The sequence below is a fragment of the Schistocerca piceifrons genome, chromosome X (genome assembly GCF_021461385.2).
Source record: "Schistocerca piceifrons isolate TAMUIC-IGC-003096 chromosome X, iqSchPice1.1, whole genome shotgun sequence".
Classification (NCBI taxonomy): domain Eukaryota; kingdom Metazoa; phylum Arthropoda; class Insecta; order Orthoptera; family Acrididae; genus Schistocerca; species Schistocerca piceifrons.
The window spans coordinates 499165387-499192421 of NC_060149.1; the positions used below are offsets into that span (position 1 = coordinate 499165387).

General features: G+C 41.4%; 1 long non-coding RNA gene and 1 other non-coding gene across 2 annotated transcripts in view; both read left to right on the plus strand.

Annotated features, from left to right (window-relative positions):
• LOC124721373 overlaps positions 1-27035 on the plus strand; it is a 115534-nt gene that overhangs the window by 51227 nt on the left and 37272 nt on the right. The window lies entirely within an intron of this gene.
• On the plus strand, positions 6539-6612 carry Trnat-ugu. The gene has a single exon. It is a non-coding gene; the product is annotated as a tRNA-Thr (tRNA).

Here is a 27035-nt window from a genome sequence, read left to right on the forward strand (position 1 = left end):
GCTTCTCAAAATTGGTGCTGCACTGTGTCAACATGGCTCTCCCATTCAGCCATACTTTCAACCTCGTTCTGCCTGGTAAAGAATGATAAACATGCATGGTACAAAGTCCATTTTGACTCTTAGTTCCCCAGTAAAATTCCTTTCAAATCTCTACAAGTTGCTGTCAAATTGTGTAAGAGTAGTTTACTTAGAGTTGCACCCATAATTCTAGTTTTAACAAATTTTAACAACACACTATGACTATGACTATGGCTTGGCATTAGTTTGAATGCTGGGTTACAGTTGCCCACGAATTCCAGAAGTTCATTTTTATTTCCATGAAAAACTCTCAGGATCGACTTAAATGCATCAGATGAGACTATATACTGAGCCAGCATCTCACTACCTTCCAGATTCATATTAGCTTTTTTTGTACCTCATTTCTTGCTGTTGTTGACCTTGTATACATACTCTGTTGTGATCTACTTACTGCATTTTTCAGTCCGCTAAAGGAGCTGTTTTGGTGTCGCATGCAGGTGTAAGATTGGAATTTGGTGTGATCAGAACACCTGGCCATGGATTTAGAAGTCGGTGGACCCGACATCAGTTTTGTAACTACTGCGAAGACACCGTGTGTTTTTTACTGCTGCTTGCTGCTCATTGCAGTCTCGTAATTCTTTGATACAAGATGGTGACTTCTTCTTTTTCTTTTTTCTTTCCTGCTTCTCTCCTGCTGCACACTAAAATGGGTTGCACATCCTGTGCACTGTACCTGCTCTACCTTGAAAGCCAGTTCATTGTAAGACAGGACTTGCTAGTTCTCCTAAAAGAAACTCCAATTTTCCATACCCTAAGGCACCTTACTACTTAGTAAATACAGCATCGAGTCCTGGACCCCACATCTGACTCCAGTTCTACATGTCGTAACCTGACACGGGCCATGGCATACTTGCTTATAAACTCACACTCAGATCAGAGGTGAAATGGGATTTTTGGTCATCGATTTTGTGGTAAATGTGTGAAATGTGTGGCTGCATCTTTTTTGTGTGTGTATAGTTGAAGCCCCCCCCCCCCCCCAAAAAAAAAAACCACCATTGATCTTGATGTAGGTGGGGAGACTTGCATTTCTCAGTGATACAATACAGATAACCATACCGTAGGTTCAACCACAATGGAGGGATATCTGTTGAGAGGCCATACAAATGTGTGGTTCCTGAAAAGTGGCAGCACCCTTTTCGATAGTTGCAGGAGCAACAGTCCGGATGATTGAAAGAGCTGGTCTTGTAACATCGACCATATCCGCATTGCTGCACTGGTATTGTGAATGGCTGAAAGCAAGGGGAAACTACAGCCACAGTTTTTCCCCAAGGCATGCAGCTTTACTGTATGGTTAAATGATGATGGCGTTCTCTTCAGTAAAATATTTCGAAGGTAAAAAAAAATCCCCAAGCAGATCTCTGGCCAGAACCTACTCAGGAGGAAGTCGTTATCAGGAGAAACAAAACTGGCATTCTACAGATCAGAGCGTGGTATGCCCGATCCCTTAATCAGGCAGGTAGGTTAGAAAATTTAAAAAGAGAAATGGATAGGTTAAAATTAGATATAGCAGGAATTAGTGAAATTCAGTGGCAGGAGGAACAAGACTTCTGTTCAGGTGAATGCAGGGTTAAAATACAAAATCAAATAGGATTAATGCAGGAGTAGGTTTAATAATGAATAAAAAGAATAGGAGCATGGATAAGTTACTACGAACAGCACATGGAACGCGTTACTGTAGCAAAGATAGACACAAAGCCCACGCCTACCACAGCAGTAAAAGTGTACAGGGTTATTACAAATGATTGAAGCGATTTCACAGCTCTATAATAACTTTATTATTTGAGATATTTTCACAATGCTTTGCACAGACATACAAAAACTCAAAAAGTTTTTTTAGCCATTCACAAATGTTCGATATGTGCCCCTTTAGTGATTCGACAGACATCAAGCCGATAATAAAGTTCCTCCCACACTCAGTGCAGCATGTCCCCATCAATGAGTTCGAAAGCATCGTTGATGCGAGCTCGCAGTTCTGGCACGTTTCTTGGTAGAGGAGGTTTAAACACTGAATCTTTCACATAACCCCACAGAAAGAAATCGCGTGGGGTTAAGTCGGGAGAGCGTGGAGGCCATGACATGAATTGCTGATCACGATCTCCACCACGACCAATCCATCGGTTTTCCAATCTCCTGTTTAAGAAATGCCGAACATCATGATGGAAGTGCGGTGGAGCACCATCCTGTTGAAAGATGCAGTCAGCGCTGTCGGTCTCCAGTTGTGGCATGAGCCAATTTTCCAGGATGTCCAGATACACGTGTCCTGTAACGTTTTTTTCGCAGAAGAAAAGGGGCCGTAAACCTTAAACCGTGAGATTGCACAAAACATGTTAACTTTTGGTGAATTGCGAATTTGCTGCACGAATGCGTGAGGATTCTCTACCGCCCAGATTCGCACATTGTGTCTGTTCACTTGACCATTAAGAAAAAATGTTGCTTCAGCACTGAAAACAAGTTTCGCACTGAACGCATCCTCTTCCATGAGCTGTTGTAACCGCGCCGAAAAATCAAAGCGTTTGACTTTGTCATCGGGTGTCAGGGCTTGTAGCAATTGTAAACGGTAAGGCTTCTGCTTTAGCCTTTTCCGTAAGATTTTCCAAACCGTCGGCTGTGGTACACTTAGCTCCCTGCTTGCTTTATTCGTCGACTTCCGCGGGCTACGCGTGAAACTTGCCTGCACACGTTCAACCGTTTCTTCGCTCACTGCAGGCCGACCCGTTGATTTCCCCTTACAGAGGCATCCAGAAGCTTTAAACTGTGCATACCATCGCCAAGTGGAGTTAGCAGTTGGTGGATCTTTGTTGAACTTCGTCCTGAAGTGTCGTTGCACTGTTATGACTGACTGATGTGAGTGCATGTCAAGCACGACATACGCTTTCTCGGCTCCTGTCACCATTTTGTCTCACTGCGCTCTCGAGCGCTCTGGCGGCAGAAACCTGAATTGCGGCTTCAGCTGAACAAAACTTTGAGTTTTTCTACGTATCTGTAGTGTGTCGTGACCATATGTCAATGAATGGAGCTACAGTGAATTTATGAAATCGCTTCACTCATTTGTAATAGCCCTGTACATGCCAACTAGCTCTGCAGATGCTGAAGAGATAGAAGAAATATATGATAAAATAAAAGAAATTATTCAGATGGTTAAGGGAGACAAAAATTTAAGTCGTGGGGAATGGAATTCAAAAGTAGGAAAACAAAAAGAAGGAAAAGTAGTAGATGAATGTGAACTGGGGGTAAGGAATGAAAGGGGAAGCTGCCTGGTAGAATTTTGCACAGAGCATAACTTAATCATAGCTAAAACTTGGTTTAAGCGGTATACATGGAAGAGAGCAGGAGACAACGGAAGGTTTCAGATCGATTATATAATCATAAAACAGAGATTTATGAACCAGGTTTTAAATTGTAAGACATTCACAGGGGTAGATGTGGACTCTGACCACAATTTATTGGTTACGGCCTATAGATTAAAACTGAAGAAACTGCAAAAAGGTAGGAATTTAAGGAGGTGGGACCTAGATAAACTGAAAGAACCAGAGGTCCTAGAGAGTTCCAGAGTGAGAATTACGGAGCGATTGACACAAACAGGGGAAAGAATACAGTATAAGAAAAATGGGTAGCTCTGAGAGATGAAACAGTGAAGGCAGCAGGCGATCAGTTAGGTTAAAGGGTGACTGTTAGTAGGAATCCTTGGGTAACACAAGAGATGTTGAATTTAATCGATGATAGGACAAAATATAAAACTACAGTAGATGAAGCAGGTGAAAAGGAATACAAACGTCTCAAAAATGAGACCGAGAGGAAGTGCAAAATGGCTAAGTGAGAATGGCTAGAGGACAAATGTAAAGATTTAGAAGTGTATAGCACTAGGGTAAGATAACTGTGTGCTGGACCAAGTCTCAAACTCGGGACCTTTGCCTTTTGCGAGAAAGTGCACTGCCCTTTAATCTTCCAGGAAGTTTCATAGAGGCACACAATCTACTGCAGAGTGAAAATTTCATTCAGGGGTAAAGGGTACAGGATAATTAAAGAAACCTTTGGAGAAAGAGAATCACCTGTGTGAATATAAAGAGCTCACATGGAAAACCAGTCCTTAGCAAAGAAGGGAAAGGAGGAAGGTGGAAGAAGTATATTGAGGGTGTGTACAAGGAGCACTGAAAGACATAAGTTTGAAACAAGGACCCGGGAGTAAACAACATTCCGTTGGAACTACTGGGAGCCTTGGGAGAGCCAGCCATGGCAAAACTCATCCATGTGGTGAGCCAGATGTTTGAGACAGGCGAAATACCCTCATACTTCAAGAATAATATAATAATTCCAATCCCAAAGAAAGCAGATGCGGAAAGGTGTGAAAATTACTGAACTATCAGTATAATAAGTCACAGTTGCAAAATACTAACACAAATTCTTTAGAAATAAAAGGAAAAACTGGTAGAAGCTGACCTCGGGGAAGATTAGTTTTTATTCCGTAGAAATGTAGGAACATTCAAGGCAGTACTTGACCCTACAACTTAAATTACAAGATAGGTCAAGGAAAGACTGACCTACGTTTATAGCATTTGTAGACTTAGAGCAAGCTTTCGACAAAATTGACTGGAATACTCTTTCAAATTTTGAAGGTGGGAGGGGTAAAATACAGGGAGCGAAAGGCTATTTACAATTTGTACAGAAACCAGATGGCAGGTATAAGAGTCGAGGGGCATGAAAGGGAAGCAGTGGTAGAGACGGGAGTGAGACAGGGTTGTAGCATATCACCAATGTTATTCAATCTGTATATTGAGTGAACAGTAAAGGAAAGAAAAGTAAAATTTGGAGTAGGAATTAAAATCCATGGAGAAGGAATAAAAACTTCGAGGTTTGCTGATGACATTGTAATTCTGTCAGAGACAGCAAAGGACTTGGAAGAACAGTTGAACAGAATGGACAGTGACTTGAGAGGAGGATATAAGATGAACATCAACAAAAGCAAAACTAGGAAAATGGAATGTAGTCGTATTAAATCAGGCCATGTTGAAGGAATTGGATTAGGAAATGAGACACTTGAAAGTAGTAGATAAGTTTTGCTGTTTAGGAAGCAAAATAATTGATGATGGTCAAAGTAGAGAGGATATAAAATTTAGACTATGGAAATATCAAGGAAGGGGTTTCTGAAGAAGAGAATTTTTAATGTCAAGTATAGATTTAAGTATCAAGAAGTTTTTCTGAAAGTATTTGTATGGAGTGTAGCCATGTATGGAAGTGAAACATGGACAAGAAACAGTTTAGACAAGAAGAGAATAGAAGCATTTAAAATGTGGTGCTACCGAAGTCTGCTGAAGATTATATGGGTAGATGGTGTAACTAATGAGCAGCTACTGAATAGAACTGGGGGGAAGAGAAATTTGTGGCACAGTGTGACTAGAAGAAGGGATCTGTTGCTAGGATACGTTCTGAGGCACCGAGGGATCATCAATTTAGTATTGGAGGGCAGCATGGAGGGTAAAAATCATAGAGGGAGACAGAGATGAATACACAAAGAAGATTCAGAAGGATGTAGTTATTCAGAGGTGAAGAGGCATGTACAGTATAGAGTAGCATGGAGAGCTGCGTCAAACCAGTCTTTGGACTGAAGACGACGACAACAACAACAACAGTTGAAGAAAGTACAGATAGATGTTAGGCTAAAGAGGTGGGTATGGTGATGTTAGGGAAAGGAGACTGTGAGTTGGTTTACTGGTGTGCTTTTTTATTGCTTCTTCGCGTGTTAACAAGCGAAAAAGCACAGGCACTACTCTATAAAAACATAGATGAGGCTTACTAGATTCTCCAATAAATTTCTAGAATAAAAGGCCTCTCCAGCCTATAACGTTACTCAGATCCAGCTATACACGATAATGTCATGCACTACAGACCAGGAACCATGGAAGTGCCAGATTCTGTTGCTCTAATCGAGCCCTTAGGTTCAAGTAATCATTGCAATACAAGTGACATATAGACATAGCTACATGAGGAAACTAATTACCCAAATCCAGAGGTACTTACAGGTAAGATCTATTTGTCCTCGGTGTACAAAATTTATAGATGATGACTAACTGAAAACCACAGCTGCCGATAGGTGTTGTTGATATACCTCAATGTGGACAGCTGAAAATGTGTGCCCCGACTGGGACACGAACCCGGGATCTCCTGCTTACATGGCAGACGCTCTATCCATCTGAGCCACCGAGGACACAGATGAATAGCGCGACTGCAGGGACTTATCCCTTGCACGCTCCCCGTGAGACTCACATTCCCAATTGTCCGCAATTCTACATATGTATTGTACCTTATAGACATTTGCCCAACCACTCATTACTCGTGCACGCTTTGGTGATTCCTGTAAGAGTTTGGGCAACAATACATATGTAGAATTGTGAACAGTTGGGAATGTGAGTCTCACGGGGAGCGTGCAAGGGATAAGTCCCTGCAGTCACGCTATTCATCTGTGTCCTCGGTGGCTCAGATGGATAGAGCGTCTGCCATGTAAGCAGGAGATCCCGGGTTCGAGTCCCGGTCGGGGCACACATTTTCAGCTGTCCACATCGAGGTATATCAACAACACCTATCGGCAGCTGTGGTTTTCAGTTAGTCATCATTTATTCCAGGGAAAAGCTGCACGGTCATCAACAGTAACTGTTCTTTTGAGAACAAATTACTGTCTTCGTATATAAAATTTATAGAGTGTAATACTCACTTGCACAGTATCTGGTGCAGAATTGTTTATTTGAAGCTGTAGTCACTGGAACTCTTGACCTCAAACTCTGCCTTGATTGGCATTGAGGGCATGTGTACATGGCATTTGGGACTGTTTGCTTACAGATGGGACGTGGCTGCATCCCGTTTTATCTCCAACTGACCATTAGTGAACATGAAAGCATGAAATCAGCAGTTTCTCAGTGCGTATGATCTCTTAATGGACTGACAAACGGTACTTGCCCTGTATGCCTCTACCTAAGTTAAGCCTTACAGCTAATATTCATAGTCCAGTGACTTTTTTTCTGGCAACCTTTCATGATTTGGTCATTACAGTCATCCTAGTTTAGTGTTCCTGTGCTTCGCTAAATATTTCAAAGAGAATCCTGGAACCATCCTTTGAACAGGCAACAGTCGATTTCCTACTCTATCCTCTGAGCTTGTGTCCAATTCTTAATGACCTGTTCATTGACAGGCCATTAAATCATAATGTTATTTCCTTTCGTATTTTTGCCCTTTACCTAAAGATCTGTGGTTGCACTTTTGATGTTTGCCACTAGCTAAAAAGTGGTTTTAACAGTAGCCGTGTTGCATAGTTTCCTGACTTCCTCTCATAAGTTGATGCTAGTTGCCACATCAACAACATGTGAGCCATGAAAGGATAAAGAGTCATGCAGTCATAGTTAGTGTCAAACATGAACAGATCTGTGTGAACACTGCTCCCCAGACTCTGATGGCTCATGTGGAGCACTGTAAACAGAAATGATGGTGTTAGTGGTATGTTGCTGTAGAGCAGAATTGTATTTTTAGAATTTTATACAGGGCGAAAAAAAATTGTCATAAAATTTTAACCTTGGATAGCTGATCGAGGGTAGGAACCAATATTACTGATATTGTGTAAGCCAACAATGCACAATTTTTAAACTATGGAAACTTGGCACCACATGCTCAGATTGGCTGTGGGATGCCCTGTTGCTGAATGCTCTGGACAATGCATGACTGCGAATACTTTGCCTGCCAGAGATTGTGATGTATCCAAGGTGGCCCGCATGCTCAGAGGCAGTATCCCAGCCTTTCATTCTGGGGGCTGGGGACGAACCTGCCAGGGTCCCGACACATCCATCATTTTAGTTTCATCATGAGATGTACCAGGGACAAACCAATCAACAGCTATTAGTTCACATACAGAAAGTCTTTTATAAATTGTCTCGGCCCTGAAAAGGGCCTTTTTTGTAGCTAGGACACTGTTTACTTAAAGCAGGTGCTTGAACTGTTGACCCTCTTGACGTGACACAAGCTTGGTAACATCAAACGGTGTTTTGCCGAACTCTTTCAAATACTCCTGCCATTGCCATGATGTGATTGGCGGCATGTTGAATGCGATCCATTAATTCCTCTTTGTTTCTAGGTGGTTTGTATCCAGGTGGGTGAACTAGAACCTTGAAGAATTCCCACAGGAAAAAGTTCAGTGGCGTGAGGTCTGGTGATCATGAGGGCCATGTTCTACGAGCACCTCTGCCAATTATCTAGCCATTGAAGAGTTCATTTAAATATCTGTACATAGCACGACCATTATGTGCAGGTACCCCATTATACTGCAACCACATGCATAGCTGTATGTCCAGGGGAATGTCTTCCAGCAGGCCTTTTCTTGCAAAAAGTGAAGGTAATTTGTTCCAGCAAGTCGAGGAGGTAGGCGGACTGGCCCAATCAAATGATCACCCACAATGCCTGCCCAAATGTTCCTGGTACCCGTGGACGTACGTGCCGTGAGGATTTCCCCTTGCTCGGTAATGAACGTTTCAGGTGTTGTAAAGGCCATCCCGATCGAAGGTGCACTCATTGAAAAACAACACGATGGTGCGGAAGTCGGGATCTCGTGCAACACAATGCAGAAACCACCAACAAAATGCTAGCCTATGTTTGTAGTATGCCACAGGATTTAGGTCTTTGACAGGGTGGAAACTAAATGGATGCTGGCCATCGTCCCTCAAAACCTCCAAGACTAACTGATGAGTGACTCCCATGTCATGTCCAACTGCTCAAGTACTTGTTGCAGGTGCTTCCTCGAAGCACTCGAGAACAGTCTCTTCAAATGCAGCATCCCATCATGTTCAAGGTCTCCCAGCATCACGATGATATCCCGCTAACAAGCCTGTTTCACCAAGTCACCAGTGAATGGCTGTAAATGTTTGGGGGTGTGGGTGGCATCTTGCTGGGTACCGTTCCTCATACAACCATCGAGCTTCATGTGCATTGTCGTTGTCTAGTCCAGAAACAAAAACTGTGTCTCATTCTTCAAACAAAGGCTGTGCCGCCATGCTTACTGTATAACTGGACCACAGGTGACGTGTGTATGCTCCGAAGCAAAGCTTACATGTGAATGCCTCTGATGTGAGATGGAGACAAACAGCTAGACCTATTAGACACATGTGCATATCATGTTGGGGCCATGGCGGGGCGAGGGACATGTGTATGTGTGAACCGACAACCATAGTGCTGCCTGTCAACCAACGAACAGCAACAGGCAATCCCATGGCCAATCAGAGCGCTTGGCACCAAGTTTCCATAGTTTAAAAATGGTATGTTGTTGACCTACACAACATTAATTATTTCGGTGCCCTCTGGCATCGGCTATCCAGGGTTAAAATTTCATGACAATTTTTCTCCACCCTGTATAGAGTGAAGTAATGTAATGAAGAAGAATACTTCTGTGTCGTGTACCTAAAAATTGTGTGATGAGTTTGGCAATTACAGATAAACTGTATGTTCATGTTCAGCTGGCAGGAGTCATACAGCAAGTTACCACACGAATAATTTGACACAATGTCTATAGAACTACAGTGATTACTATGGCCTGCTTGTAGTAAGTAGTCTGTCACATGTATTTAATGTTAATGGCAATAGTGCTTTGTCAGTTGATAGTGGGGCAATCTTCAGGACAGTGGTGACTTGGGCTCTGAAGTAACACTGAAGCATGTGACTGATACTATTCCGTATACGAGTCTTGTCAAAACAATCTTGAATGTAGCTTCAACTTCTGTCTTGGAGAATCTGAGTTTCTTAACTGCTACAACGAATACACTACCTCCATTTTGCTTTAGATTTACCCCAAAAAATCTTCTGTTAGAGGCTTTCACAAAACTGCAACTATATGTAGAAAACTAAAGAAGCAGTGTAGGATTGTCTTAAGCTTTACAGAGGTTACATTTAGTCCCGGTATCTCAAGGTGATATATACATAACTCACACTATGCATGGATACAGATTTCTGCAGTAATAGTTGCTTTGTAGATAAAAGCCTGTGCTGATGCAGGTATTGGCAGCAATAATTACATGGTGGCCAAAAGTTACCACTGTGTAAATATTATTATTGTTGTCTATTTGCATTACATGCACTCACTAATAATAATTATTATCTTAAGCCACTGTTATTAGCAATTCAGGATGGAGTTCCATTATATTGGCTTGAATGCCTTGTTTCCTAGAGAGCATAAATGTATTATTGCCATCTGCTAGGGCTAAAAATGACAATGTGCCAGCTGCCCTATGTCTCATCATTTTGATTTAATTCATGGTAACAGAGATAGTTGACAAGGTCGACAGAAATCTGCAGTTGTTCGCTGTGTTGTACGGGGTGGTGTTGAAGTTGAGTTACTGTAGGAAGATACAATTTGTAGTTGGTGTGATGAATTGCAGCTAACCTGAAATGCAGAAGAATGTAAGTTAATGTGGATGAGTAGGAAAAACAAACTTGTAATGTTTGGGTACAGCATTAGTTGTGTCCTGCTTCACACAGTCATGTCATTTAAATATCTGGGTGCAATGCCGCGAAGCAGTATGAAATGGAATGAGCATGTGAGGGCTGGTAGGGAAGGCGCATGAGAAACTTAAATTTATCGGGAGAATTTTGGGAAAGTGTTGTTCATCTGTAAAGAAGACTGCGTGTAGGACGCTAGTGCAAGCTATTTTTGAGCACTGCTAGAGTGTTTGGGATCCATATCATGTCGGATTAAAGGAAGACATCAAAGAAATTCACTGACTGGCTGCTAGATTTGTTATGGTATGTCCAAACAAAACACAACTGTTATGGACATGCTTTGGCAACTCAGATGGGAATCCCTGGAGGGAAGGCAACATTCTTTTTGAGGAACATTATTGAGAAAATTTAGGGAACCAGCATTTGAAGCTGCCTGCAGAGTGACTCCACTGCCACCAATGTACATTTTGCATAAGGGTCACGAAGACAACATACAAGAAATTAGGGCTCATACGGAGGCATATCGGCAGTGGTTTTTTCCTTGCTGTATTTTCAAGTGGAAGAGGAAAGGAAATGAATAGTAGTGGTACAGGGTACCCTCTGTCATGCACCATATGGTGGCTTGCAGAGTATTGATGTAGATTTAGATATAGATAACTTATGCTGTTATCAAAAACAATATGAAGGTTGTTATAGGACGCTTCAGCCACTAAAATATTTCCTTCATGGTTTTACTCATTTTTGTGTGTAACATACAGAACAAAGTCATGTATAAACTCAATAAATCTAACAAATCCTTAATGCATTGAGATGCGCAGCATGTTAACAAGACTGATTAATGTACATGATAGACAAACACTGTTATTAACATCTTACTGTGTGCAGGATGTGATAGTATCTCGTAACAATTTCATTTGACTGCCAAATGTTGCAGAAATGTTCCAAAGGAAATTATGTAAAATTTGTTTCAGTAATTACCACAAAAAGTTGTAACATGCAGGATTTATCAGAAATATAACAGGCGATAGTCTATTTATATGTGGTCATGATTGGGGTCTGCATTGTTAGTCTGTGGAGTGTAAATTACGAGACCTGATTTTAGCAGACAAAACTTTAGGCCAGGCACAAGCCTATTGACAGAGGTATGGTGTGCATAGTGAATTGTTTTACAAAATCATAATATCCACAGATGTGGCTAAAAGACTTATGGATATGGGATTTGTGATGTGAATGTGCAGATCTGTACACACAATCTTTTTCAGTTTGGATGTTGGATGATTGAAGACATACAAAATAGCTGACACAGTATTTGTGACAGAAGAAAGAGTACACTACATTTTACATGAAAAAGTAACATTGGAAAGGTTTTGTGAAACTTGAGTGCTGTATCAGTTGAATGCTGATCAGAAAATGACATTAAAACAAATATATGTGTTGTGTGAACCATTGTAAATAGAATTCAACTGATTTTGTGTGTCCATTTGTTACTCTGAATCAGATTTGGATCTGCCTCTTCACACTGAAAGTGAAACAGCAAATGAAGCAGAGGATGGAAACCAATAACGCTGCACCACTGAAGGCTAAGTATTTCTCATCTGCCGGAAAAATTACAGTGAAAATTTTCTGGGATGCAGAATGGATTCTTGTTATTGAGTAATTTGCAAAGGGAAAAATAATAAATGCAAGTTTCCTAGACCAACTGAAAAATACAAAAGAGGAGGTATACGTAGAATGCAGAGGGAAAAAAAAATCACGCTGAGCCACTCACTGGATCTTACTTTGCTGGATCCTATGTTATACATTTGCATCCACCATTGTCGAAGCAACATGCATGTGAGCTATTATATTGTATGTGTCTGTGGCTGGAGTACTATAAACTTGTTCCTTTAAGTGTCTGCACAAATATAAATCTAGTGGATTAAGATCTGTGGAATATGGAAGGCAGATCATTGGACCTCCACAAGCAATTCATTTCCCTATAAATGCTTCATTTATATAGCTAGGCACCTTCATTCTAAAGTGTGGTGGTCCACCGTCATGCTGAAACCATAGCTGTCACCAAACACGAAATGGAAGGGTTTCTAATTTGTCATGCAAAGTATTGCAAAGAAACATAAGATACAGGGATGCAGTGTGCCAAAGCATGCCTGAGAACCACATTCACAGGTAAGATGTAGGTTGTGTTCCAGCCAACAATGGCTGTTGTGGAGGTTGAAAATGTCTTCACAAGTGAAGACAGATTTGTCAGTCTGTATCACATTTTTTAGAAAATGTTCGTTGCCTTCCACTTGGTGCAAGAGCCATTCACAAACTGTATTCATTGAATGCAGTCTTCTTGTCGCCGGTGTTGAGTTAATGAGTAATGATATGGATGCAGTTCTTCATCGTGCAACACTTCAACAGTGAGTGTGAGATATGTGGAAGTGCCTTGCAATATGATGGGTACTTCACTGAGGTGATTAGTGAATGATTTTAAGAAGTACACCCTCTTTATAGAGTATATCTAGTCCTTTGATGACCTTTGCCAATTACTTGTGGATGAAGATTAATGGTTTCCCGAAGAAGTTGTTCCATGCAATGAAAAACATTCTCATTGGGATGATGCCTTTGAGGGTACTGTGCAGCGTATGCCCAAGTTGTAGCAGCAGCAGCTGCTGCTGCTTGGTTATTGATGTACTCAGCACCAAAAGCATATCGACGTATTCGCCATTTGTGTACTCCGTCAGGAAACTGCCCTACATAAAATTGACAGGACCAGTTATGGTTGTGCACTGCACTGTTAGTAGATACTTGCATGCAATTTAATGGATCCCACTGTCATGTGATAGGCTGTTGTCATGTGACAAAACAATGTCCTGCTTATAAATGATAAGAACTAAGGAAGATGTCTAAAAAATTAAAAAATTAACCCAATGACAATTTGAACCATAGTTCCATGATGGATGTGGATTTGATGCCCCAACAGCGTACATAGTGAGCTGTGACTGCTGGTACAGTAGTGAGAGTTGATACAGGTACCTTTGTACGTTCCGATACTATGCACGATGTGATTGTGTTGCCAGCTCCTCATTTTCATACCTGTATTTCAAAATGCACCCGATCTGATTTTGCTTGGTAAACTTTTGTCTTGAATCTGGATAACAAATTGCATGACGATGGCCAAGTATAGCATGGCATTTTGTTCTTCATCCTGTGTTTTCTTCTAGGCATTTTGAGGTGATTGTTTTGCAGGTGAACTTGATTTTCAATATCAGCCAACAGTACCTTTATGCAACAGCTTTTGGTTGAATAAAACTTGAATGTTAGCTAAAGCTCTTACTGATTATCAATCCATATTAATTTACGTGTAGCCATATTACACCTCTACAACAGTCACAAAAGGTAGAGTTACTTGTTTATTGGCGTCACAATCAAGCTTTGTAGGTGACCTCAACTAAGTGTAATACTGATTGAGGATCTGGATTTGTGCATCAGTGAGCAACCCTCTTTCATCTGTGTGTGGTGAGCATAATAGAGACCTGTCTCTAAATAAATAAAAAAAATCCACTTTATTCCAGTTCTCAAATTCTGTTGTCTGTTGTATGAGGTCTGCTGGAATGACAGTTGCCAGAGATTATCACTCTCTGTCTAAGGTAATGTACTGTGTGTCTTGCTTGACCACAATGGAAGCCAACTGGTTTCTTGTCTGGATTCTTCATTTTCTCTCATTTTTCTGAGAGGTCAATTGAAGTCTTAAAGGATCTTCAATCTCATAGTAATAAGGCACTGAGAAAATAAGTTCAGAAATCTGCGTCACCTCCTTCTGTTTACCTCTTCCCCTGTCTGCAGCTCCTTATCTTCTTTCTCTTTCCAAATCTCTTCAGAATTGTTGCTAAATACAAAAACATCCCAGGAAGTTTGACTGGATTCGCTAGATCTACTAACACCAGCTCAGCAAGTGAAGTAATGGCTACAGTCCCTTTGACCAAACATCAATAACTAGAACAAGTTTCATATTGTAATGAGAAAAGAAATTGTTGGAAAAGCTGTCATTTTCTGCATAATGAATGCATTGTATAGATCCTCAGCTATTCAACATCCTCTGCTGGATAAAGGTCTGCATTAGCCTTTTGCATGCAGGGTACAGCAGGACCAGTTAAGCAATTTTTTAGGAGTTACAAAAAACGAAATTGGGCTATATATAGAAAAAAAATTTGTATGTTGGAAGTTAATAGTTCATACCATTTTCTATTCACTCAGTGTTGAAAATAATGTCCCCAAGATGGCAGCTGTTAGCAGCAATACATTTTTGGAGATGATCTCTGATATTTTGAACTGCTCATTTACTTTTTTTGGAGGGTATGGCATTTGCATCTTCAATAATCCATACCCATAGCTCTGTTAGGGTGTGAGGGCAATGTTAAAACATCTTTTCCTTCAGATATTCCTAAAGAAAGAAGTACAAAATGCTCAAATTTGGTGATCACGCAGGCCACCCTCAAGGAGATGAGACGTCCTAGAAACATCCCTCTCAAACAATTAAATTTATTTTGGACTCTGTGCGCTGTAATCCCATTCTGTTGGAACCACAAGTCACCTAATCCCTGTTCAACAGCCTGTTCCATGCTGGGTTGCAGGTAATTTGGTAACATTTAAACATAATGTCCAGAATTAATGGCCACACCTTCCTCCTGGAAGAAGTATGGGTGTGTCACACCAAATTGTGATATTGTACACCACACCACACTGTTAGTTTGGAGGAATGTAACAGTCTCTTGTGAATAATTTTGGGATTATTTTCAGCCCAGTAGCAAAAATTTTGTGTGTTCACTATTCCTCCGATATGAAAATGTGCCTCATTGCTACTGAAGAAAGGTGCATCTGGGGGGATCTGTGCAAGCATTTGCTCATACAGATTTTGGCATTTGGTGTAGCCTGCTGAGCTCAAGTCTTGAACAGTGTTATTTTGAAGGAATGGAAATTCAAATTGAAATACTGAATTCTCTGCAAACTGTGGTCTGAAATCCACACAGCAAAGTCATGCCTTTGAGTAGAATGTTTTGGCAATTGCTCAACTAGTGCTCTCACCAGCTGCACATTTTCTGCTGTTCTGATGGATCTGCATAGGCCATATTTGTGTCTCGTTAGTGTGCTACCAGTTTTCCCAGCTGCCAAACCTAGGGCTGATTTGTGTTTGCATTTGGAATGGCACTGCTGTGCGGAATATGGAACTGTCACCAGAAAGCTCTTTGCTCACAATCACAGATTCGTTGTTTTCAAAATATACAGGCACGGTGAAGCCCTGATGTGCACTGGTGCACATCCTATTGGCTACTGAAGTGGGATCACCAATGGATCAAAGGGAGACGAAGTGAGACTGCCTCCCCTTGCCATTGTCCAAGCAATTATCCCATGTAACTGCTTAGTTGGTTCTGCTGCATCCTGTAGATTATGGTTTTCGGTGATACACATCCATGCTGCTTCTATATATTTTCTAAGGTCATCTACTCATTTTCTATTAGGTCTTTGTTCATCTTGGAACCCAACAAGAAACTCGCTTGTTCCATTTACTGTCCATTCAATTTTCTACATTTCTTGCTTATATTCATGTCATTCTCATTAAAGATATAATTACATTTACACTTCAGCTTATCTCCAGTCCATTTGTTTTTTGTGCTTATCATAGTAATTTCCACCAAACATCTCTCCAAGGCTTGATGAGTGACACTGGTTTTGAGTAGTTTTGTGATAGGAAGTTCACATCTTCCTGCCATAATCCAAAACTGGTAATACACGTTAATTGTTAAATTACAGTTTCAAACACATCAGAATCCTCATTCTGAAAACTATGTTCAGTTTACCTTATGCAATTCAGGTCATTTTTACTCTTTGGCTTACTTATTTAATACTTTTTCTATTTTACATTTCTAAATCTTCAGTGCAATTAAAGATTAAAACTCATGAACTGACATCATTGTCAATTACTTCAAGGTATTTTAATGCCAATATTTTGTTACATCACGCTAGTGTGTAGGGAACGAGCTGTTTCTATTGCATTGTGCTTTATTTTATTCTGTCTGCATTGATTGTATCTTTATTGTTCCATGCAATCATTCTATGTACAGAAGTGTACAACATAATATGGGAAAAGTCAAACAGATAACATGAGAACATATGCACATACAACATTCTTTCATATAGTATACATCACACAGCAGATATATTACTGATGTCTTCATAATAATGTAATTCTGAAAATTTTTGCCAAGCAGCCCATGAATCTGAAAACTCGTGTACCCCTGAACACTCATATGTTAACTTTAGAAGAAACCAACTTGAGATGAGATTATCAGTGTGTTTCAAGGAGGAAAAGATGGTGCAGGAAAGTAAGGTGACCAATAGCAGATCATGTAGCAAAAAGAAAGAGACTTATGTGACAAAAGTTTTCTATCATACTTTGCTAGTTTGAATATAGTTTTTGTTCACTGGCACTGGTAGTAACACAAAGACCAGCAGAAGAAAATAGATGCTTCCTGAGATCAGTGACACTGGAGTTCATGAAGTGAACAGATAACCAAAACAAGTCCAGAGTGTAGCAAATTTGCCTTAATGATATAAAACAGTCCAAGGAGCAATCACAAATCAGGCAAGGTTGAAACTACACCATTCTATGACACTTTAACTAAAGGCTTCAAAGACTAGCATGAGACTGAGTAGCCAGAGACAGGCCATGGTATTTAGTGGTAAATGCTCACCAGAGGGCGGCACCACCTGAGGTGCTTGCTGCACCTCTCGCAGCCACACAATTAAGTTGTAGTATTGAGCCTGAGTATCTCTGACTTATTCTCCCTATTGATACTTGGGCTAGACAGGGAATTTGAATCAGTATCAGGTACTGAACAGCCCCCCCCCCCCCCCATTTTAATCAACATATAGGGCAAAAAATGACGCAGGAGGTTGGAACTATGGTCCATGGAATATGCAACTAACCAACTCCCTGATGTTTGTGGTCCTTACCCAGCTGTTGATGGTCTGTATTTGTGTCAGTTGTGTTGTCTCTTCAGTTTTTCATGAGGTATTTGGTGTAATCCTATACAGCAGCAGCATGAGACAGAACTGGAAGCAAAGTTACCATTGTTGTTCCTGGCTCTCAACTGTGGCTCAGGAAAAATGATGTGAAACCTCTGTGTGTTGCTTTGCTGTCCTGAGTGCAAATGTCTCAAAACCCAGTATTGTATCCCATTATCTTTAACTGATGTCAATTTACCTCAATAGAATGTCTGCCAATGTTTTATTAAAACATTGCTTGAGGGTGAAGTTACTTCTGACACCTGTCTGGACAGAATTACTTTTCATTGATCAGGGGTCATTACTCGAAATGATCCATGCTTCAAAATTTTGTCTTCTACATGAAACTTGGTGATTTCAAAAGTTTCAGCAGTTGACAGAACATTGGGAACAGTGTAGCTGTGAGATAGTTGGTGCATTTTACAATCCATTTATTCCCATTTGTCAGCTTTGGAAACCTCCCCAAGAGGTCCTTTCCAATCCAGTGGTGTAAAGCAGCTGGAGGAGAAATTGGTTTGAGCTGTCCTCAGGGTAATTGAAGCTCATGCTTTCATCATTGATGTTATCTACTGTAGCTTACATAATGTCTGTCAGAATGTTAGAGACCTCACCAATGATACCAGTTTTGATTCTGACAGATGAAGTTGGAGTGTCATGAAAATACTTCATGGCAGACTGTAAATGAACTAGGATGACAGGCAAGCATTTCTGTCCCCTTGGGACTCAGTTTCTCTTACACAGTTAAAACAATGTTCCATCTATTTGTCTCAATTCTCTTTTCGACTGCTTCTTGCTTACCTAAGGCTCGTTTGGTCTTCGGTAATGCTATATCCCTCTCTGTTCACCTACAATGATCATTAGTGTAGTGGTGACTGGGATATCACCATCATCATCATAATCTTCTAATGGGAGTCTACAAAAGACAGTTGGAAATCTTGTTTCTGTTAATTTTTGTGTACTACCCTGAAGCTTCAGTACCCATGTGGTCAATCATCCTTATGGAGCCTTCAGGCTTGACAGCCGGCATAGAGAGTGATGATCAGTCACAGTGGTGAATGATATGTCATATAAATATTTGGAACTTACAGATGGCACATACATGTGCAAGATACTCCTTTTCAGTCCTACAGTAATTCGTTTCAGACTTGGGGAGAGTACTCTAGAATGGTAAGCAATCACTCATTCAGTGAAGTCTTGATTTGCACTAAAACTGTGTGTTCCATTATCTCCAGCATCAGTGTGCATGGTAGTTCTGCCTGGGCATTCAAGTATTAAAGTACAAGGCCAATAGTGTCAGTGTCTCCTTAAGAATACAGAAAGATCTTTCTTGCTCCTTGTCCCAAGAAAATTTGGCAGCTCCCTGCATTAGTCCTAAAAGTTGTTGTGCGTTGTACTGGAATCATTTTAGAAATGTTTATAGTAGTACCAAGTTCTCACGAAGCCTCACCCATCACAGATGTATTGAGAAGTTAAAAAATCTGTTATGATTCGAATTTTTTTATGGATCATGGCGGGCTCCATTTCCTTTGACTAAGTGCCCCAAGATTTCAATTTTCTGGGCAAGAAAGAGGCACATTATTGGATTCACGTGAAGACCTGTGTCATGGACACACAGCAGCACATCATAATTTTTGACTTTGAGGCTATCAGGTACTATGAAAGCAGTCTTTCCTTGATCTGCCTTGTCAAACATGGTCCACCAGTGGCTAGTCTGCATATTCAGAGTGGAGACTCACTTCACTGCCTCTAGGTAAACCAGGGTGCCATCAGTTTGTGGTCGTGGCTATATATCTTTTTTAGTGACATTGTTCAGATGCCACTAATCAGTGCATCAATGTACCATCTGTATTGTTAAGAAGGACCCCAGAGAGAGGACCAACAACTTTTGACAGCTGAATGTTGTTGTTTTGTTGCATCTTCTTCACTACATTTTTAATTATTCATTTTTCATATGGAGACACAATATACAGAGGGTGGACAAAAATATGGAAACACCAGAATCACACCAGTACACATTACCACACCTAATGTGGTGTAGGAAAACTGTTGGCATTCAGAACAACTCCCAGTCATCTCTGAATGAATTAATACAGATCCAGTATGGTTTTCAAAGGAATCTTATACTATTCTTCTTATGAAAAAATTGCAAGTTCAAGTAACAATGAGGGAGTTGGAAAGTGATTACTCACTTCTCTCTCCAAAATAGACCACAAAGGCCCAATAGTATTAGAATCTGGTGCCTGTGGTAGCCAGAGACCTCCATGTGATGACAGAAACAGTACTGGACAATGCAAGTTGTGTGAACATGGGCTGTGATCTTGGAACGCAGCATGTCCTTTGGGGAACAAAGGAGATGCTGTGTTGGAGCTCGCTTTGTATTGTTTTGGTCCTGATAGTGTTTGGGAGTGTGATATTCAGTTCTGCTGTGACTTCTGCAGCTGTTGTCCTATTATTTTTGGTCAGAATCTTCTTCAATGACCACTATCACTCAACACACACTTTCATCCGCATTGTGACTTAGGAGAATGTTTTTCCACTTCCCCTCTATGCTGTATAGACCTTTGATACTCTGCCTCTTGAAGCACGAAACACTGGCTACCTTGGTTATGGGAGCACCCATCATGTGAGCACCAACAATTTGTCACTTATCTCCGATATAATGCACTTGCAACCGTGAAAAATGCTATTCTGACCATGAGTGACACTGGCATCATATTAAGGACATTGCACAGGTGCCATTCATTGTCAGATGTAACAGTTCAACCCAAAATCTCGGGTAGCATTGATGTTTATTTGCAGGCATGCATTTCTGATGATGGTGTTTCCATCTTGTTGTCCAACCCCCCTGCCTTGTCTGCTCTCCTGACTTACCTTCAACCTAAAATTGCTATAAAACAGCTAATCGGTAGTTAGTAATTGCGACATGGCATATTGTCCATCTGGGGCATTTAGCTGATCTTTCTGGACTGGTTTGATCGTCCCTAAGCACATACTCTAAGGGAAGACTTTCAACTGTTAATGGTGGTTGGTGATCCAGATCTCTCCTTTTCAGCTTGCGATATTTATGATCATCACTGGCTCATAGATTTCTTATGTGAGGCTGAGTATCATTTTGAACTCGACTAAAGCTTCACTGTTTAATTAAACATACAGACTGTTGATTTAAACTTGTGTTATGAATGACAGTAGGGTAAGTGTGTTCAGTGGTAGGAAAAGGCCCAGGGCAATTGTTAACTAAACTAGTTTGGAGTAGTTCCGTCATTTTGGATCTCAAGTCTCCCTCAGTCTATGACTGCATGCAATGCCTGAAAGAAGACCCATCAAGTGACACAATTATCCATGCATTCTATTAAATTGGCAAATTTGAAGAACTATATTTTGTTATTGATAGTTACTCTTACAATACAAGTATCTATGTCCTCAGTCTTTCGTGGTGGCATGACTGGATAATATCTTTTTGTTTTCCAAGCCACGTCAGTTCCAATGAAATTGTCAAGCTTTCGATGGTTAGCTTCACCATCGTTGCAGGACTAAAACTAGGTATATAAGCGGGAAATAGTGCCAGTCCTGGCAGTCAGTAGTTTTACTCCTGATGACGATAGCAGAGCTAGTCATTGAAAGCTCAGGAATTTCATTGGCATTGACGCTGCCTGAAAACTCAGCTTTTATCCAATACAAGTTCCTGTCGGCTGGGAGCATTTTTCATTGGCAACCTTCAGCACAGTGGCCTTTGAATCTACAATCATAATCTTCCTTTTGCGAAGACAATATTTATATGATATGATAGAAAATTATGATGCAGAATCAGCTAGTGCCTGAACATGTTAGTCGTTGACAGTGACATTGATGTGGTTTTCTGACGTGTTGGCAACTGCTGTCCATGGAGGACATCTGTCTATGGGAGCCTGACTTCCATAGGTAGTCACCTCACTTAGTATTCCTGATTTGGTTACTGAGGAAGTGGCTGGAACCTCTGTATGGCAATGGGGAATGACAGTGGCATTTTGGAGAGCAACATTCACATTTCTGCTACGTGCGTTGAACTGTAGGTTGGATGTAGTCATCTACAGCTGTGTGGTATGCACAGAACTGCACTGTTGGTAGGAATCTTGCTGTGTGATAGTTGCTGAACATACTTCTTCATTTCTTAGAGTAGAGTAAGATGTGCACAGAGGGTCCACGGTGAAAATGTCAGCATGTCATCTTTCTGTTTTCTGTGTGGCAGATGAATTGTCAGGGGAGCCAACTGTACCTGTGTCATTAAGAACCTTGGATGCTGCCTGAAGGATGTGGCACATGTCCAGGGACTCAACATCTATTCTTTAGTGTTGGTGTATCTTGCAGACATTTATGCCAATGATTAATGAACCTCTTGTCGAATTATTAACAAATACTGGCCAAATTCAAAAGTCACAATTGCTGTGTCTGTCAGACTGATCTCATCATTAACATACATCAAAATCTTCCAATATTGCTATTAGGGAAGCCTAACATTGATTAAAATTATTTTCCAGCTTGTGCTTATTTATTGAGCAGTGTAGCTTCCCCCTCCACCACCCCTCTTCAACCCCCCTACCCCAGTGTGAGGTTGTGATGATAGTTTTCCACTGTTGTCATCAGTATAACATTTGGAAGTTTTTCGAATATCTTTTGGTGTATTATTTTCTGGTGTATTGCATCAGTGTACTGGCACCACCTGAAGCTGTCTTGTGATAACATCGATTGAAAGAAATGCTCAATTGCCACACCCTTCGTTACATTGAAACACTGTTGGCTTTTGCCATATTTAGCCTTCAGGTTGTACTGTATGTACGACTGTATCGTCTCCTCATGGCATTGGGCTTTGTTCTTTAGTTGTCCTTTGGCCATATGGCCATGCTGTTAGCTGTTATATGGACATGCTATTAGCTGTTTACTGAATTTCAGCCTGAATTTTTTTTCCTGGTCTTAAACATTCCTTTCTTGTTCTCAAACTACTGCTGTGCTGTACTATCCAAGTAAAAGTACATGTTGGTAAGACATATTATGTCATCTAAAATGTTGTGTTTAGTGACAGATGTGTCCCATAAATACTGCTGAATGTGTGATATGCATTGACACATCTACACTGTTGTTTGCATTGGTATCTTGACAGTTTTGACTGAAGGAGGAATGTAAAGAATTTACTGTTGGAACTCAGGTTCCTGCTCATGAAGGTGGCAGCTTCTATGTAGCCATAGTGGAGCCATGGGGATGTCGCTGTCCAAGATTCCCATCATAACCACAAAAGCATTTCACATGGAACTTGGAAATGTGTACTGTTTATAACTGCAGAGTCATTAACAAGAAGTAACATTTCAAAATGAACACAGATTTATTGACCACACAAAAGTACAGACAGATCTGTAATACGTGCCTCAAAAGTGTGTGCTCCTATTATTACATACACAGAGTTCTTGTGAAGTCAGTTATTCCACAAATAAATTCTCAGAGCCTTCCAGAAATTACAAATGACAAATAATTATAGGCAGCAAAGATGAAAAGTGGTGACCTTCGCATGCCCAACCACTCATTAAGTGCTACACTACAGTGGATGTCATGCAGTGTGCACCTATATTGTACTTACAAAACAGAGAGATTTTCAATGCTGTCAGAAATAATTTATACATTACCTAAAATTGTTTGTGAATTTAAGAGGAACTGTTAAATCATATGACAATTAGTGGCTGAAACAATTAGTGGCTGCATTGTCAGTCATTGACTCCATAGACCGAAGCTCTACCTATGATCCATCATGCTTGTTCCATAATATATTAATTGAAGATTGTCATTGTATTTAAGCAAGAACAACTTGCCTGCATTGTGGTTCTCCCTGATCGCGTCTTCAAGATTAATATATGTAGGCACATTTAGTTTCTGAAATTAAGTTGTTTACAAACTAATGTCCAGAACGTATGAGGCATGTTCAAGGAATGGTCCGTTGTTACTGCTGCAGTGCTTTCTCCACAGAGAAAGAAAAATGGATTCATAATAAAATTCAAGATGGCTTCCTGCACAGGAGTATGAATCTGATTCATATGGAGGTACAAAACACCAAAATGTCTGTTAAGCTGGCAAGGAAGCTTATATTGCACATGCTGTGCAACAATGTGCTGTCCCATGGGCTATTAAGAACAGTCATGAATTTTTGAAATACTAAGTAAATAGAGATGATGAACTGTAAATTATGACTGACTGAAGCAGCTTTTTTGTTATGGTGAGACAATTTCCTCCTTATTTGCTTGGAATAAATTGTCATTTCCATGTGCTGTGCAGCACACAGTGTAACATATTGGCTGGTGTTGTGTGGGACAAAAATACACTTGTACAACAATGGGTTGTTTTGTTTGCTCTTGGAGGAGACCAAATGGATACAGTAACACATAAGATATTATTAGTTCACTTTCTTACAATACAGATAAGAAGAATTCGTTAACTTTGTACAATCCATTTCCACAGGAATGCCATGAATATTTACAACTGCATCTAAACCTTAACATATTAGTTGATACAGACAAAATTCAAATCGCTCTCTGAGTACATTTATTTCACTTTTAGTTCTTTCTAAGGTATTGATGACACTGCTGGCCTACTAGATGATGATGATGATGATGATGATGATGATGACAGGATGGAGTGGTACTGTGTTCAGTCATAAGTGGAAGATCCATTGCAGCAGTGTTAAGAAAAATTTCTGGGTAGAGCTATGCCGATGTTGATCATTTGTTGATGCGGCTTGCAGCCATTTATCTTTTTTTTTTTTTTTTGTGGTTGCATAATGAGGCACCAACCTTACTTCAGCACCTCACTCCTCAGGCAACACCACAGTCATCTCTGGGTGGCATGTTGCTGGTCACCAGTTCAAACCTGCCCCCCTCCCCCCCCCCCCCGCCCCCCTCCCTGGGGGCTCACTGCTCTTTGGCAGGTTCATGCTTGGCTACCTCATGTATAGGTCAGGCCAGGCCCAATGAGGGGTGATTGCCTGTCTTCGGAAGGTGTGACCCCTGAGGTGTGAACAATCACCTAAGGCAAGTGTGCCCCCTCTGAGGGGGTCCCCCCAGTTGGAAGGAGAACACTATCAGAGATGCTGTCAGTCAAGGAGGATTTTCTCGCAATGAACCAGTTATCATCTTCTCAGTCTACATCTACTAAACATAAACGGAATAAGGCTAACAATTCAAAGACCATCCTAGCTACACCATTGTTCCTTGTGGTTTCATGTGCTGAAGACGGTCAGTCCTTTGCTACAGTAAATCCATTTATTGGTGTTGGTGCAGTGCTGGCCCTGTGAAATCTTGCTCTTGCTCGTGCAAAGGCACTTTCCATTGGAGACTACTTCTGGTTCTCAAGCACAACTACTGCTTGTAGCTTTGCTCCTCCCCGGCTACCCTGTTTGTGTCGAGGCCATCGAACACTGAATTCTTCGCGAGGTGTTATTTACACTGGGCTCCTTGATGGTCTGTCCCAAGGCAGAAATCCAGATGTACCTCTCTTATCAGGGCATCATTGCAATCCATCGGGTGATGAAAAAGGCAGATCCATCTTTACTGCACACACACACAATCTTTTTTTCCATGTATGATAAAGTAGTGCTTCCAAAAAAGTAGGTTATGAAGTTATCACAGTCCAATCGTACATTCTGAACCTGATGCGCTGCCACCAGTGTCATTGATACAACCGCACTTGAATATCCTGTTGACATCCAGCCAAACTTGTAACATGCGATAGTGGTGCTCACGAGGGGGGGGATTGTCTACCTCCTTCTCCCCGCTGTATCAAGCCTCCTCCCAAGATTGTCCCATGTATCTTGATGAGTGGGCCGTCCAGGAGATCCAGGTGAAGGAAAAAGTGCTTTGCCGTGTTGCTCAGAAGTTGTTGGCTACCCGGAAACCTTGATTTTTATTATCCAGCACTTACAGTTCTTGCTACAACTTGCTCCATGAAGGGCATGGTCACACAGACATGCACTGCGGTTGTAAAATCATCCAGTGTCATGGTAGCATCTCCTCCTCCTCCTCCTCCTCCTCCTCCTCCTCCTCCTCCAGCTGTGCATAAAGCCACCAAACTTTTGCCTCACAGGTTGAGGTCATCTGCTACACAACCGCCAGGCCGGAAAAGACAAGAGGACTAGTCCCACAAAGACTTTTTATGTCCTCCCAGCCAGCAGACATCTGAACTGTCATCTGCCACCTGTAAAGGCTCCAAGAAATCAAAAGAAGGCAAACAATCTTCTCCTTCACCGACTCGATCCTCCTCAATGGTGTTACCACGTGATACCCTCACCCGGCCGAACACTGTGTCACCAGTGCGCACCATCAACTGTTTTTCTGCCCTGGACTCTGCAGACTGACTGAGGGAGAATACAGACACTTCTGTAGATCTCATGGAGCAGGAACCTCCAGCTTTTGCACCCTGTAGCCAAGTGTCTTCGAAGGCTGGCACTCGGCAGCTGCCGAGGTGACACCCCTTCATTTTTTCTCATCATGACTCTCCTCCAATGGAATGTTCACAGACTTGGATTCAACAAAGAGGACTTAGGCTGCACTTAGAATCACAGCGTCCACATGATCTCTGTGTCCAGGAAACGAAATTGCGTCCTCACCTCTCGCATTTCTTTCTGGTCCGCTTTGACCTTCCCTCGAGAACGGCATTCCATCTTGTGGGGGAGTCATGCTGCTCATCCAGTTTGACTTTCATAGTCAATCCTTCTCCCTGACTATCCTGACTTCAAGCTGTTGCAGTCCGTGTTCTCGTTCCTCACTTCACCTTTTCCCTTTATACCGTTTATGTCCCTCCGTCAGAAATGAGTGGAGGAGGCTTGGGCGATACCCCTCACTTCTCAGAATCGTGAGTGCTACAATGCTGCCTTTACAATGAGGGAGCTAGATCATGCTCTCACTTCATCCTGATCTTCCACCCCAGGGCTGGATGATGTTCACATTCAGATGTTGCAGAACCTTTCTCTTGCAGCAAGCACTTTTTCCTTCATACGTGCAATCGCATCTGGGCAGTGTGCACATTTCCCAGATGCTGGCATGGAACCACTGTCATACCCATACCTAAGCTTGGTAAGGACAAACACCTTCCTTCTAGCTGCAGCCCCATTTCTCTCACAAGTTGTGTTTGCCCCCCAGGGGCTCGCCACCCTTTGGCGGGTTCATGCTTAGCTACCATGGGGCCTCAGCCTTCGCAGCATCTTTTTCTCTTCCGTGCTGCATGTCTATCCTCTTGTTGTTCTTTTTCCCCTCCCTTGGGGAACATGTCTGGGGTGGTGTTGGGAATGTTCTGCATTGTCTGTCACTCCCAGAAGAACAGTCTCACCATTGTTTCCTTTTCCTGTGTTTGTTTCCCTTCTCCTCTTGTTCCTCTGCTGTGGCATTTGAGGTTCCTCTTTTCTTCTTCCTCCCTGTGCGCTCCTGACGGCCAGT